We start from the raw sequence: 16,897 nt of genomic DNA, 5'->3' as shown, positions 1-16,897 counted from the left end.
ATGTCCTTGCTCTCTGCTTGAATAAGGCAGTTGTCCAGGTATGGATATATTTGAATTCCTTTGTCTGCAAAATGCAATTACTGGTGCCACGCACTTTGTGAAGACCCTGGACGCAGTAGATAATCCAAAGGGCAGTGCAGAGAATTGGTAATGCATTGAACCAGCTATGAATCTGAGGTATCTTCTGCAATTTTGTCTGGTAGGGACATGCAGGTATGCCTCTGAGGTCCAAAGTAACAAGCCAAGCCTTCTTGCCCAGCATGGGAAGAAGCTGCTGTAGTGTCAACATTTTGAATTTCGGAACATCCAGGTAAGTATTTAGAGTAGAAAGGTCTAGTATGGGTCTCCAGGCTTTGTCCTTTCTGGGGACCAGAAAAAGTCTCGAGTAAAATCCTTGTCCTTGTTCCTGTTGCGGCACTGTTCGAATAGTTCTCATGTCCATGAGGGCTGTAATTTGTTTGTGCGCCTCTGCCCATTGATTTTGTGGCAGGTCAGGCATTCCTTTTAGCCTTGGTAGAGTGTGAAAGTGGAACCTGTAACCTTGAGACACAATATTCAGAACCCATTTGTTTGTCTTGGGTGATTATATGCCAATTTTGAGAAAAAAGTGCAAGTTTTCCCCCTAAGGGAGCTGCCAAAAGGTTAAGTGCTTGGCATTTGAAGGGGAAGCCATTGGGACTGTTTCCTGTAAGGTTGTAACTTGTCTTCACCTCCTTTTGGGGTTGAAGCACCCAACTGTCGAGGTCTGTAAGAGCCTTGGGGCTGAGATCTGCCTCTTGGGCATCTGTATCTGCCTCTTTGTGGTCTGTCTGGAAAGGACCAATTCTTTGAAGGCCAATTTCTGCTAAATCTAGGTGGCTGTACCTGTAAGAAATCCTTCACCATTTGCATAGATTTTGCCTTATCCTCCATTTTCTTTAATACCTCTTCTGCCTTAACACCAAATAAAATATCCTGCTGTAAAGGAGCATCCAATAATTTAGCCTTAACATGATCAAGTAAACCTTGTTCTTTTAACCAAGCATGCCTTCGAATCACAGATCCTGTAACTGCTGCTCTACAAGAAGCCTCTAATGAATCAAAACCACATTGCAGAGTATGTTTGTCCACTTGTTCAGCTGCATGCAATAACTCCTGCATTTCCTTATAGTCAGGTTGTTCTGAACTTGCAATCATTTTCTGCTTTAACAGAGACATTAAATATTGTTGGTATTTAAGCATGTGAAACTGGCAATTTAAAGCTCTCACTGCTAAAGTTACAGAAGTGTAAACTTTCTTCCCCCATCTGTCTAATGCTCTAGAATCCCTGTCAGAGGGAAGTGGATTCTTAGCCGTGGAAGCCTTTACCCCTTTGAGACCCTGGGAAATAGTTTCTGGGTCAGCAACAGGGTTTTTATAAAGAAACTTGTGAGAGTCAGGGACTCTGTAGTACCCGTCTGGCTTGACTGGAGCAGGGGGCAAAGAATTAGGATTTAAACTGGATTCAGAGAACACATCATCCACAATATCTAACACTGGCGGAATAGCAAGGGGTCTGTGTTGAGGTAATAAAAGAAAATCTCGGAGCCTTTTCTTGGATTCTTAGTAATCCTGGCCCTCCCAATGAAAATGCTCCCTCATGGTATGTAACGTTTTCCCAAAAGAATAATCCTCTGGAGGAGAGGCTGAAGGAATTGATTCTTCAGCATCAGAGTCCTCATAGGGGGGTAACGAGTATCCCTGGTCTGAAGAGGAATCAGAGAAAAGGGAAACCTGGTCAGAGGAATCATAGTCTGTTTCCTGCCTAGGCCTTTTATCAAGAGGGGGATGGGTACCCCTAATCAGAGTAATTAAGTCCTCGGCCATTTTGAGCATCTGTTTTTTTAGGCATGGAGGCCTGTCCAGGTGAATGCTATACTTGCTTCTTGGTCTTTAATGGAGTCTTAGACTTGGCTGTAGTTTTTATGGTAATCTGTGATGGTCTGAAAACACCCTCAGAAGCCGATGCCTGCTCAGCGGCTCCGGACCCATCTGAAGGGTTAGATTCCGAAGGCCCAACACCTTGAGTATCCAGAGGCCTAGACATCTCCACGTGGGAGTCGGAGGCGGCCTGCGTCTCTGAGGTAGTGGGTGTCAGGGACTGCGAAAGCGCCTCACTGAACTGGCGACTGGCCTAGAACAGGCTTCATCATCAGTTTTGGGCCTCGGATGCTTGTCCTTATCCTTGTCTTTGCATTTGTGTATTCCTGTCGTCGGCTGTTCCGACGGCATAGTGTAATTAAACCTTTGGCCAAAGTAATGGCGAGCAAAATCAAACCGACGTTTTATAGTGCGTTTGTTAAATCTAGCACAAAACCGACTAGTGACGTCATGGTCTGGGCCTAGGCATGGAATACAGTAAGAATGAAAAAACTTGAGGTATTTGCTTCCCACAAGAAATACAATTATTAACTTTTACTGACATCGTTCTGAGGCAAGAAAAAGTTTCCCCAATGGGGTACTTAGCTTTATTGAAGACTTCAGTTCTGAAATTCGAATTGAAAATCTCAGGAGTCGGCCAACCGGCACTTGCCAGCTGCTTTTGCTTCGGGCACCGCGCGGCAAGAAAGACTGAAGTAAATGGCGTGGGCTGCATCTTATATACCCCTGGCGCACTGACGTCAGGGAAGAGGTGACAGCAACTGACGCCGGACCACGAGTTTGGAACTCTGGCCGACTGCGGGACCGCCTGACGGCAGGATAACCCAAGTGTAATGACTGCAGCAGTGAAACACGAACATCTGTATGAATACTGCGACAGTGAGTACACTCGAACATCTGCAGTTATGGTAAGTGCACACAACTGTATGAATACTTCAACAGTGAAGACACTCGAACATCTGCAGTTATGGTAAGTGTACACAACTGTACTGTATGAATACTGCGACAGTGAAGACACTCGAAAGTACAGTTTTGTACCTACCATAAATGTAGATGTTCGAGTGTTCACACTGCTACAGTCATCACACTTGGGTTATCCTGCCGTCAGGCGGTCCCCGCAGTCGGCCAGAGTTCCAAAGTCTTGGTCCGGCGTCGGTTGCTGTCACTTCTTCCCTGATGTCAGTGCGCCAGGGGTATATAAGAGGCATCCGACACCATTTTCTTCAGTTTTTCTTGCCCCAGATGTCAGGTGCCCCCTAGTAGGAGGGCAATACATATTGTCAATGAAACATGTACAGAAAAATACAAATAATACCTTCAGTTACAAGCAAATACACCACAAAGGCTGTATGAGATGGAAAGGTATAGAAAAGGTTCAGCTAGTTCAGAGGGGATGGAGGGAGGGTAACCTGGACTGCAGCAGTGTGAACACTCTAACATCTACATTTATGGTAGGTACAAAACTGTACTATGTTCATCGTGTTACACTGCTGCAGTCATCACACTTGGGTTAAATCCCAAAGCTAAGGATGGGTGGTGGAGTTAAACAGGGTTTGGAGAAGCTAGTAGGCCTTGCAGAACTGCAGCGGCAAAGCCATCTCTAGTCTTAGAGTATAGAGGCAAGTGATAGTGCTTGGTGGAGGTGTGCACTGAGCTCCAAGTTGCAGCTTCCAAAATATCCTTGGTTGGTACCCCCCTGAGAAAGGCTGTTGATGTAGCTGTAGCCCTGGTGGAGTGGGACCTAATGCTAGTAGGTACCAGTTTCCCATGATGTGTGTAACAAAAACGTATGCAATGTCCTATCCATTTTGAAATGGTCTGTTTTGAGATAGCTTTTCCTTGTGATCCTGAAGCATAGGATGCAAAGAGCTGGTCGAGGAAAGGCTCCACTGTCATTAGGGCTTGTAGCTCTGAGACTCTTCTAGCTGAAGTTATTGCTAGTAGCAGGGCAGTTTTCCATGAAAGAAACTTTAAATCAGTTGAAGGAGCTGGTTCAAAGGGCGGTAGTGTAAATTTTTCCAGAACAAAGGTGAGATCCCAAGTTGGTGTTGGTGCTCTCCTGGGCGGTCTTATGTTCTTAGCCCCTCTGAGGTACTGTCTTAGGAGTGGATGTGAAAATAAAGGAGGATCCGTGTTGTAGTGAGCGGAAATCGCTGAGGCGTGGATCTTAATAGATGAAAAGGAAAGTCCTTTGTGCAGCATCTCAGTTAAATATTGTAGAATCTGAGGAATGTTTGGAGCAAATGGGTTTTGGCCTTTAGCCTGGTTCCAGGCTAAAAATCTTTTCCATTTGTCTGAATAGGTTTTCCTGGTGCTGGGCCTCCAGAATGACATCCATAACATCTTTAGGAAGAGGTGTTGGCTGGTTGTTTAGGTAATTTGCCATGCAGCCAGATTTAAGGTCTTGAGCTGGCTGTGTAGAATCTGACTGTTTTGCTGAGTGAGCAGGTGAGGAATTTGGGGTAAAATCCATGGTGGGACATGGGCCATATTCCTTAGTATTGGATACCAGTGTTGGTGTGGCCAGTCTGGTGCAATGAGTATCATTTGTGGCCTCTCTAATCTGACTTTCAGCAGCACCTTTGCTAGAAGAGGCAGTGGCGGGAAGGCATACACTGTTAATGTTTTCCAACTGAATGAGAGGGCGTCCACTTTCCAAGCTAGTGGGTGGAATGTCCTTGTGCAAAATTTTCGAATTTGGTAGTTTTGGGGGTTGGCAAACAGATCTATGTCTGGTCGTCCCCATTTTTGAGTTATCATTGCAAATACTTGTGGATCCAGTTTCCACTCGTGGGGATCCATGATGTTTCTGCTTAGGTCGTTTGCCAATGTGTTTTTCTTTCCTGGCAGGAATTGTGCTTTTAGTTGAACTTGGTAAGTCAGTGCTGTGTTCCACAAGGTCATTGCTTGCCTGCATAGGGGGTAGGAGTGTGTGCCCCCTTGTTTGTTTATGCACCACATTACTGTGGTGTTGTCCGTCTTTATTAGGAGTTGTCCTGGGTGTAAGAGGTCCTTGAAAGCTGTTAGGGCATTCTGTACAGCTAGCATTTCTTTTTGATTGATATGCAGATGCCTTTGATCTGTAGCCCATTTGCCCTGAATGCACTGTCCAGCCATGTGTGCTCCCCAGGCATAGTCTGACGCATCTGTTGTGATAGTCTGCCTGGCTGTGGGTAAGGTAAAAGGCTGACCCTTGTTGAGGTGACATGCCTGTGCCCACCATAGAAACTCCTGTTGAAGGCAAGGAATGAGTGGTATCATAGTTTTCAAGCTGTGGCTGTGCTGAGTCCATACGCTTTTCAGGTACCATTGTAATTTCCTCATATGCAGTTTTGCAAATGGTATTAGGAGTATGCAAGATGCCATGAATCCCAAGGCCTGCAGAATTTTTCTTGCAGGGAGTTGGGTCTTTGTTGCCATGATTTTGAAGTATTGAGTCAGCTGTTGTTGCTTGTCTGGCGTGAGGTAAGCCATCTGGGTCGTTGTATTCAAGCTGGCACCCAGGAATGTTATGTTCTGTGAGGGCACTAGTTTTGATTTATTTTCATTTACTGTGTACCCTAGGCAACTTAAAAGGTGTTTGACAAACGCCAGATGCTTTAAAAGAATGTCCTTGCTTTCTGCTTGAATAAGGCAGTCGTCCAGGTATAGGTATATTTGAATTCCTCTTTGTCTGCAGTATGTAATTACTGGTGCCAGGCATTTTGTGTAGACCCTGGGTGCAGTAGATAAGCCAAAGGGCAGTGCAGAGAATTGATAATGAGTTGAACCTGCAATGAAACAGAGGTATCTTCTGCAAGTTTGTCTGATAGGGACATGCAGGTATGCCTCCTTGAGATTCGTTACTAGCCAAGCCTTCTTGCCCAGCATGGGAAGAAGCTGCTGTAGTGTGAGCATCTTGAATTTGAGTACTTGGAGATAGGTGTTTAGAATTGAAAGGTCCAGAATGGGTCTCCAGGCTTTGTCCTTTCTGGGGACTAGAAAGTCTTGAGTAAAATCCTTGTCCTTGCTCCTGTGTAGGTACCTGTTGAATGGCTCTCATGTTCATGAGAGCTGTAATTAGTTTTTGTGCCTCCGCCCATTGATTTGGTGGCAGGTTTGGCATTCCTTTTATCCTTAGCAAGGTGTGAAAGTGGCATTTGTATCCTTGCGAAACAATGCTTAGGACCCATTTGTCTTTTGTGATGATTGCCAGTTGTCTGCAAAAAGAGCTAATTTTCCTCCCAAGGGAGCTGCCAAGAGAGATTTGCTTGGCAGTCTGAGGATTAAGTCATTGTGTTTGTCTGTTAGTTTGAGGCCTGTCTTCCCCTCCTTTCTGGGTAGCGGCTCTCCATTGATGAGGTTTGTAAGGACCTTGTGACTGACCTCTGCCCCTTGGGCGTCTGTATTTGCCCCTCTGTGGTCTGTCAGATGCTGGAAAGGACCAGTTTTTTGTTGGCCAATTTCTGCTGAAGCGAGGGGGGGTTGAACCTGTAGAAAATCCTTGACCGTCTGCATAGATTTTGCCTTATCCTCCATTTTCTTTAAAACCTTTTCCGCTTTTACACCAAATAAAACATCCTGTTGTAAAGGTGCATCCAGTAACTTTGCTTTAACATGATCTGGTAGGGTTTGTTCTTTTAACCAAGCATGCCTACGTATGACAGACCCAGTCACTGCTGCTCTACAGGAAGCTTCCAATGAATCAAATCCACATTGTAAAGTATGTTTGCCCACCTGTTCAGCTGCATGTAACAGATCCTGCATTTCCTTAAAATCAGGCTGCTCTGAATGTGTGCTCATTTTTTGTTTTAATTGAGACATCAGGAATTGTTGATATTTCAGCATGTGGAACTGGCAATTCAAGGCTCTCATAGCTAGAGTAGCTGAGGTGTATACCTTCTTTCCCCATCTATCTAGTGCTTTGGAATCCCTTTCAGAGGGTACAGGATTTTTAGCAATAGAGGCCTTAACCCCTTTGGGACCCTGGGAAATTGTTTCTGGGTCAGCAACAGGGCTTTTATAAAGGAATTTGTGTGAGTCAGGTACTCTGTAGTATCTGTCTGGTTTGGCTGGAGCAGGAGGTAGAGAGTCTGGATTTAGACTAGACTCCAAAAACACATCATCCACAATGTCTAAAACTGGAGGGATAGCAAGTGGTCTGTGCTTGGCAAGTAAAAGGAACTCTCTGAGCCTTTTCTTAGAATCAGAGTAATCCTGGCCTTCCCAGTGAAAATGTTCCCTCATGGTATGTAAAGTTTCCCCAAAGGAGTAGTCTTCTGGAGGAGATGCTGAGGGAATAGACTCTTCAGCATCAGAATCTTCATAAGGGGGAAAAAGAGTATCCCTGTTCCTCTGAGGTATCTGAAGAAATGGAAACCTGGTCAGAGGAAGCATAATCTTCCTCTTGTCTTGGCCTTTTATCAGGAGGGGAATGGGAACCCCTAATTAGGGTAATTAAATCTTCAGCCATCTTAAGCATCTGTTTCTTAGGCATGGGGCCTTGCACTGGAGACTGATGCACAGTCTGTTTTGTTTTTAATGGAGTTTTTAGCTTAACATAAGATTTAATGGTGAGTGTAGTCAGTCTGAAGACACCTTCTGCAACCGAAGGCATTTCTACTGCACCAGAATCTCCTTCGGCTCTGGAGTCGGAAGGGTCTAATGAAGAAGGCTGCGGCGGCCTAGTGCTCTCCACTTGTGAATCATAAGCCGTCTGTGGTCCTAAATCAGCGGTCGTCAGGGGCTGCGTAGGCGCCTCACTGAAGACCGAAGAACCGGCAACAGGCCCAGCAGAGGCCTCGGAGTCTGGTTTGGGTCTAGGCTGCCTGTCCTTAGCCTTCCGTTTTTTATGCATGCCGGTAGTCAGTTGCTCCTACGGCATGGTATAATTAAATTTCCTACCAAAGTAATGTCGGGCAAAATCAAACAGACGTTTGATAGTTCATTTATTAAACCTAGCACAAAACTAACAACCAGTGACATCATGGTCAGGGCCTAGGCAAGGCATACAATAAGAATGAAAGTCCTTATGAGGTATTTGCTTTCCACAAGAAATGCAATTGTTTACTTTTTCTGACATCGGACTGAGGCAAGAAAAGGTTCCCCAATGGGGTACTTAGCTTTATTGAAGACTTCGGTCTGAAATTTGATTTGAAAATCTCAGGAGTTGGCCGACCGGCACTTGCGAACTGCTTCTGCTTAAGGCACCACGTGGCAAGAAAGACTGAAGAAAATGGCGTCTGATGCCTCTTGTATACCCCTGGCGCACTGACGTCAGGGAAGAAGCGACAGCAACCGATGCCGGACCAAGACTTTGGAACTCTGGCCGACTGCGGGTCGCCTGCCAGCAGGATAACCCAAGTATAATGACTGCAACAGTGAAACACGATCATCATATGAATCTACTCGAATAGGAACTTTCACTGTTGCAGTCATTACATTTGGGTAGATTCCCAAAGCTAAGGTTGGGAGAAGGAATTTAAATAGAATTAGGACCAGCTATAAGGCCCTGCAAGACTGCAGTGGTAAAACCAGATCTGGATTTAGAGAAAACTGGCAAATGATAATGCTTGGTGAACATATGTACAGAACTTCAGGTAGCAGCTTCTAGGACGTCCCTAGTACATACGCCCCTGAGAAAGGCTGTAGAGGTAGATGCAGTCCTAGTTGAGTGGGGTCTGATACCCTTGTGGGATAGGTTTGCCATGGTGCTTATAGCAGAAATGAATGCAGTTGCCTATCCATTTTGAAATGGTTTGCTTTGAAATAGCTTTCCCCTCTCTCCCTGCAGCAAATGCCATCAGCAATTCTGATTTTCTTTGAGGTTTCGTCCTGTCCAAGTACGATCTAAGTTGTCTGTGCACATCTAAGGAGTGCAGTATCCGTTCCCCTTTGTTCTGTGGGTTAGGAAAGAAGGTAGGCAAATGAATGGACTGATTAAGAGCCACACTGGATACCTTGGACATGAAGGAGGGGTTGGAGTTCTGAAGGACACCCTGTCCGCATGAAAGATGATGAAAGGCTCCACTGCCATAAGGGCCTGTAATTCTGATACCCTTCTTGCAGAAGTGATTGCTAAAAGGAAAGCTGTTTTTCCAGGAAAGGAATTTTAAATCTGCAGTAGCAGCTGGCTCGAAAGGAGGAAGAGTGAGTTTCTCCAAGACAAAGTTAAGGTCCCAAGCTGGAGTGGGAGCTCTCTTGGGTGGCCTTAAATTTTTGGCCCTTCTGAGGAACTGCTTGAGCAGTGGCTGAGAGAAGAGGGGAGGCTCTGTGCTATAATGAGCTGAAATGGCTGAGGCATGAATTTTGTTGGAGGAAAAGGACAAGCCCTTATGAAGCATCTCAATCAAGTATTGTATAATTTGTACTAAATTGGGCACTGCTGAGATCATCCCTTGAGATTGGTTCCAGGCACAAAAATGTGTCCATTTTGCAGCATAAGATTTTCTAGTACTAGGCCTCCTTGCCTCTAAAATAATATCCTTCACTGATTTACTGAGGGATGGTAAAGGAGAGATTAGGTAATTAGCCAGGCTGCTAAGGTTCAGGGTTTGCAGCTGAGGGTGCAGAATCTGGTTCTCCTGCCGAGACAACAGGAAAGGAGTCTGAGGCAGGTGCCATGGGGCCAAGCGTGAGACACCGCGCAAGAGGGGGTACCAGTGTTGGCGTGGCCAGTCTGGTGCAATTGAAATCGTCCTTGGCATGTCCTGCTTGATCTTTAGTAGTACCTTGGAAAGTAGAGGCAGAGGAGGAAAGGCATAAACTGATAGGTTTTTCCAGCTACAGGACAGAGCCTCCACTTTCCAAGCTACAGGATAGAGCATCCACTTTCCAAGCTAGTTTGTGGGGAATCCTTGTGCAAAATTTGTCCAATTGATGGTTCTAGGGGGAGGCAAACAGGTCTATATCTGGGCTCCCCCATTTGCTTGTCAACATGTTGAAAATCCTTGGTTCCAGTTTCCACTCGTGTGGGTCCATGAGGTTTCTGCTTAGTCCATCTGCCAGTGTATTTAGTTTTTCTGGCAGGAATTGAGCTTGTAAATTCACTTGGTAGCTCAAGGCTGTGCTCCACAATGCCATGGCTAGTCTGCAGAGGGGGCAAGTGTGTGCACCCCCCTGCTTGTTAATGTACCACATGACAGTGGTGTTGTCCATCTTTACCATTAGTTGTCCTGGAAGAATGTGTTCCTTGAAGGCTGTCAGAGCATTCTGTACAGCTAACATTTCCTTTTGATTTATGTGCAGGTGCATTTGACTTGGGTTCCATTTGCCCTGAATGCACTTCCCTGCCAGGTGAGTCCCCCATACATAGTCTGATACGTCTGTTAATGTTTGGGCGGCAGGGGGTAGTGTGAATGGTAGTCCCTGTTAGAAGGCCTCTGCCCACCAAAGGAACTCTAGGCGAAGGTAAGGTATGATAGGAACCAGTGCTTCTAGATCCTGTGAATGTTGACACCATAGGCTTTTTAGATACCATTGCAGTTTCCTCATATACAGCCTTGCATATGGAATTAGAAGAATGCAAGAGGCCATGAACCCCAAGGCTTGCAGTATTTGTCTTGCAGATAACTGGGTTTTTGTGGCCACTTGCTTGAAGCAAATTGTTAAATGAATCCCTTTCTCTGGCGTGAGGAAAGCCATCTGGAAAATTGTGTTCAAGCTTGCTCCCAGGAATATAATTTGCTGGCAGAGTACCAGGTGCAATTTCTTTTCGTTTATGGTGTACCCCAGACAAGTCAGTACCCTTTGAACAAAGGCCAGATTATTCAAAAGTATGTCCTGGCTTTCTGCCTGAATTAGACAATCGTCCAGGTATAGGTATACTTGAATATTTCTTTGCCTGCAGAAAGCAATGACTGGAGCCAGGCACTTTGTGAATACCCTGGGTGCAGTAGACAAGCCAAAGGGCAGTGCAGAGAACTGATGGTGCATGTAGCTTGCTTTGAAGTGGAGGTATCTTCTGCAAGAATCTCTGCTAGTGATATGCAGGTATGCTTCGTTTAAGTCTAGTGTTGCCAACCATGCATCTTTGCCTAGCATAGGAAGCAGCTGGTGAAGAGTCAGCATTTTGAATTTTGGAATCACCAGAAAGGTGTTTAGAATAGAAAGGTCCAGGATAGGATGCCATGTAATGCCTTTTCTGGGTACCAGGAAAAGTCTCAAATAGAAACCTTGTCTCTTTTCCTCTTCTGGTACCAACTGAATAGCCCCCATGCTTAAGAGAGAGTACTTGATTTTGGGCCTGTGCCCACTGATTTGGGGGTAGATATGGCCACCCACTTGGTGGTGGTAACGTGTGGAAGTGAAATCTGTATCCTTGGGACACTATATTTAAGACCCATTTGTCCTGGGTAACGAGTTCCCAGTTTTTGGCCTGCAGAACAACCTTTCCATCTAAAGGAGCATTCACAGTTGGGAAGTACTTGGAAGTCTTAAAAGCAAGTCATTGAGACAGTTTTCCATAGGGGGGAGTCTTACTACTCCGAGATTTGGGTGTGGAAACCCCCCACTGCTTAGTCTTGTGTCTCCCCTGCGAATGAAACCTGGGGTTTCTGCTGTGTCTGGGTTTGGCTTGAGTAGACCTGGAAGGGGCTGGAAAGGACCAATTCTTAGACGGCCAGTACCTACTAAATCTAGGCGGCTGAACTTGTAAGAAATCTTTAACTCATTCACTCCAGAGCAGCTCAGGAAGAGCTGCCTGCTGAATTCCACCATAGGAACAACAGAGCAGCCTGAGCTCATTTTCAGAAAATCCATTTGTAATACTATACAGAAAACAAATGCTCATAACTCTTTAACTATAAGAGCTAGACTAAAAATGTAAACGCGAAAGTTGTTCAGCAGACACTGACCTTTCCAACAGTGTAAATGTTGATAGTGCATATCAAAGTCATAATGAAATATTTGGCAAGGAATGCTGATATTGTGCAATTGTTTTAATTTTTTGGAAAAGCAAAGCACAATATCTTGGTCTATGTACCATGGAGACCCATACAATTTGAATTTAATTTGTTAGTATGAATGTCACCTTTAAAATGATAGTTTAACCATAACTGTGTGACACTCCTTTCATGAGATATTCACAGAAATATGATTAGTATATTATGTCTCATAATTGATAAATAAACAAAGCCTAATATCTCATCACCTGTAACAGACAGAGCCTACATATCAGTGTAGAAGTTGTGCATCTGAATGTCAGCTTCAAAATGACGCATCATTTGTGTGATTACCATGCTCCCTCGCAAAGATACGGGCATAATAATGAGAAGTATTGTAAATGTATAATTTTCATATTTGTACAAGACTAAACAAACTGTGATATCTGTACGTGTGTACAGTGCACAGACACAGTTCTTTTACCATGTTGTAAGGAGTAACACCTTCAAAATGATGCATTACTTCACACAATGTGGTGCTCCCTTGCAAAGTTATTTACCAAAATATGAAAAAAATCATAATTTCCATAACCTAAGTCCAAAACAAACTTTGATAACTGCACATGTGTCAAACATACTGGCACAATTATTTTACCATGTTAGAACCAGCAATACTGTCTTCAAAATGAGATATTACTTGGCACATTCAGATGCTCCCTTGCAAAGTTATTTACCAAAATATGAAAAAAATCATAATTTCCATAACCTAAGTCAGAAACAAACTTTGATATCTGCCTACGAGTACAACATACAGGTACCATTCTTTTACCATGTTAGAACTATAAATAATCTTTTCAAAATGAGGTATTACTTAGCACATTCAGATGCTCCCTTGCAAAGTTATTTACCAAAATATGAACAAAATCATAATTTCCATAACCTAAGTCCAAAACAAACTTTGATATCTGCACATGTGTCAAACATACTGGCACAATTATTTTACCATGTTAGAACCAGCAATACTGTCTTCAAAATGAGATATTACTTAGCACATTCAGATGCTCCCTTGCAAAGTTATTTACCAAAATATGAAAAAAATCATAATTTCCATAACCTAAGTCAGAAACAAACTTTGATATCTGCCTATGAGTACAACATACAGGTACCATTCTTTTACCATGTTAGAACTATAAATAATCTTTTCAAAATGAGGTATTACTTAGCACATTCAGATGCTCCCTTGCAAAGTTATTTACCAAAATATGAAAAAAATCATAATTTCCATAACCTAAGTCCAAAACAAACTTTGATAACTGCACATGTGTCAAACATACAGGCACAATTATTTTACCATGTTAGAACCAGCAATACTGTCTTCAAAATGAGATATTACTTGGCACATTCAGATGCTCCCTTGCAAAGTTATTTACCAAAATATGAAAAAAATCATAATTTCCATAACCTAAGTCAGAAACAAACTTTGATATCTGCCTATGAGTACAACATACAGGTACCATTCTTTTACCATGTTAGAACTATAAATAATCTTTTCAAAATGAGGTATTACTTAGCACATTCAGATGCTCCCTTGCAAAGTTATTTACCAAAATATGAAAAAAATCATAATTTCCATAACCTAAGTCCAAAACAAACTTTGATAACTGCACATGTGTCAAACATACAGGCACAATTATTTTACCATGTTAGAACCAGCAATACTGTCTTCAAAATGAGATATTACTTGGCACATTCAGATGCTCCCTTGCAAAGTTATTTACCAAAATATGAAAAAAATCATAATTTCCATAACCTAAGTCAGAAACAAACTTTGATATCTGCCTATGAGTACAACATACAGGTACCATTCTTTTACCATGTTAGAACTATAAATAATCTTTTCAAAATGAGGTATTACTTAGCACATTCAGATGCTCCCTTGCAAAGTTATTTACCAAAATATGAAAAAAAATCATAATTTCCATAAGCATAATTCTCAGACAAACTTTGATATCTGCACGTGTCAAACATACTGGCACAATTCTTTTACCATATTAGAACCAGCAACACTGTCTTCAAAATGAGATATTACTTGGCACATTCAGATGCTCCCTTGCAAAGTTATTTACCAAAATATGAAAAAACTCAATTTCCATAACCCAAGTCAGAAACAAACTGATATCTGCCTATGAGTACAACATACAGGAACCATTATTTTACCATGTTAGAACTATAAATAATCTTTTCAAAATGAGGTATTACTTAGCAAATTCAGATCCTCATTTGCAAAGTTATTTACCAAAATATGAAAAAAATCATAATTTCCATAACCTAAGTCCAAAACAAACTTTGATATCTGCACATGTGTCAAACATACAGGCACAATTATTTTACCATGTTAGAACCAGCAATACTGTCTTCAAAATAAGACATTACTTGGCACATTCAGATGCTCCCTTGCAAAGTTATTTACCAAAAAATGAAAAAAAAATAATAATTTCCATAACAGTTATTTGCCAAGCTCAGAGAAATTAATTTTACACAACACATTTCATAAGTGTTTTACTTATTATACTGGTCTGACTTGGTCATGGGTGTTTTCCATTCTTCTCACAATCATGCCTTGCTCTCAACATGCCATTGTGGAGGTTGGTCAAGAAGAACGCAATGCCCTCACTTAGGTGAATGCCATCCCTTCTGAACCAGTGAACATCTTCCCTTCCAGTGACTCAGCAGAAGACAGTCTTACCTTATCTGAAATAAAGCATGGGTAGACACTGACAAGGAGTCCAGCCAGGGCACATGTAAAGAGAAAAAGCAGGGTAAGGACCGCTCCACTAATACGCCAAGGACAGGCATGAGGCTCCAGATGTTGGTTATCTGTAGTGTCCCATAGCTGTGCCGCTGCCCACTCAGACTGCTGATACCACTATGGTCTCATGACCTCCTTCAGTGTCAGCAGTCTGCCTTACCTCTGCCTTTTCTCTTTACATGTGCCCATCCAGCAATGGACCTAAGGGATGAGGGACTGAAGTAACTCACTAATTGCTGTCCTGACCTTCATACATTTACTACTCTCACATACATACGCTGACTACACCTGAAGGGAGGAAGTCTGAGTGGAGAGCTACATCAAGGCAACATGTCAAAAGACCAAGACTGACCCAGGCTGTGTCTGTTTGCATGTTTTTGCATTACATCAGTGGCACACCCAAGCCCATGCTTACCAAGGACAGCAGCACTACGGGACTGTGCTGTAGAGTCTCCAGGTTCCCAACTGCCATCCCAGTGGATCACAAGATCCATGCTGGCTGGGTATGCCCCCTGTGATGCAACCAGCAAACAATATTCGGCGATGGGACTGCGTAAGGTTTGTGGCTGCTCCCTTTCCATTGACTCCCAGAACAGCAGAAGACAGTCTTACCTTATCTGAAATAAAGCATGGGTAGACACTGACAAGGGAGTCCAGCCAGGGCACATGTAAAGAGAAAAAGCAGGGTAAGGACCGCCGCTCCACGAATACGCCAAGGACAGGCATGGGGCTCCAGATGTTGGTTATCTGTAGTGTCCCATAGCTGTGCCAGCTGCCCACTCAGACTGCTGATACCACTATGGTCTCATGACCTCCTTCAGTGTCAGCAGTCTGCCTTACCTCTGCCTTTTCTCTTTACATGTGCCCATTCAGCAATGGACCCAACAGCCTGGTCACAACTTTGATGTATAGTGTGCTCTGCACATCTTACTGCTGTCAGCAGTCTGCTAGACTCTTATGGCCATGGTACTCACCAAAGCATTCCATGCATAGGTTAATCTTGCAGGTCGGGCATCCCCATGATGGTTCAGCACGTTTTCCCTTGATGGCACAGTTTTTGCATCGTGCCTTCCGCCATTTCACTGGAACGTGTGAGCCTTCTTCAAATCGTGTCATGGGCTCTGGGATGGTAATCTCTATGCATCTTTTCCTCTTCTTGTAGGTGGTCAGGAGGTGCATGCCTAGGTGTCTTCTAAACTGTAACTGGCTTGCCGCAATCAACCCGCCAGAACGTGAAAGCTGCCGGTGGCTAGCACTCTCACGAAATAAAATGTAAGCATTCACTATGGCCACATCCCATAGGAACCAGAACAAGTACAGCCACCATTTCCTTGCCTTCGAGCAGTTGGATACTGCGTCCTGAGCTGATCTGCTCGGTCCACCCCATTCATATACGTGTTGTACATGTTTACAACTGGTGGACACGGCACTGCAGCTTTTGTTCCATCGTGCTGTCTCCTGCGTATGCTGGAGACTGCCAAGGTTGGTTACTATTGGTTGACAGCAGAAATACTGGGTTGCTATCCTTCCATTCAGTTGCAAGCAATGGTCCACTCTGCAGCTGCTTGTAGAACCCTCGAGGCGCTTTACCAATGGCTTGTCGGTTGAATGTTACAGGCCATCCAGACCTATTGGTGCGCATGGTTCCACAGCAGTACAGACCGTCCTGCAGCAGTTGCTGTGCCAGAGGGACAGATGAGAAGAAGTTGTCAAAGTAAATGTGATGCTTCTTTCCAATCAGCCCCCGTGTTAGGTCGACCACAACTCTGTGTGCCAGTCCAACGTCTGTGGTCTGCTCTGCCTTTCCAGTGTATACCTGGAATTCATGCACATAACCATTATGTGAGTCAGCTAGCACCCATACCTTAATGCCATACCTCTCCGGCTTGCCAGGCATAAACTGTCTAAATGTCAGACGTCCACGGAAGCCGACCATGGCTTCATCTACTGCCACCTCACGATGCACATTATACTGTGTCCTACATGCATGAAGTACGGCATCCAGTATTGGCCGTACATGATGGAGCTTGTCATGACCCACAGAGCCCTGTGGTCGTCTGAGGTTTTTGTCATTGCAGTGAAAATACTGCTGAATTTTTTCAAACCTCTCCCGGGTCATGTACTCTGCTATTGGGAAATGACCATACAGATGGAAATACTAATAACTACGTACAGTATTAAACTGGTTGCTCACAATACCTCAATGATTTTATTTTCTAATTTGACTGCATGAAGACACTGCAGTCAATCAGTGAAAACATCCTGTTGGTCTACCCCACCAAATAGTGTTGTGTGATGCTTCATTTAGTCTGGTTAAATACACTAGGGT

The 16,897-nt window shown here is 43.7% G+C and overlaps 1 protein-coding gene across 1 annotated transcript in view; it reads right to left on the bottom strand.

Annotated features, from left to right (window-relative positions):
- Window positions 1–16,897, bottom strand: part of ARPC2 (actin related protein 2/3 complex subunit 2) — an 855,630-nt gene that overhangs the window by 254,121 nt on the left and 584,612 nt on the right. The window lies entirely within an intron of this gene.

Source organism: Protopterus annectens, chromosome 6.part0 (assembly GCF_019279795.1).
Source record: "Protopterus annectens isolate FY-2018-M chromosome 6.part0, PAN1.0, whole genome shotgun sequence".
NCBI lineage: Eukaryota > Metazoa > Chordata > Ceratodontiformes > Protopteridae > Protopterus > Protopterus annectens.
This window is presented reverse-complemented; position numbering and strand designations above follow the sequence as displayed.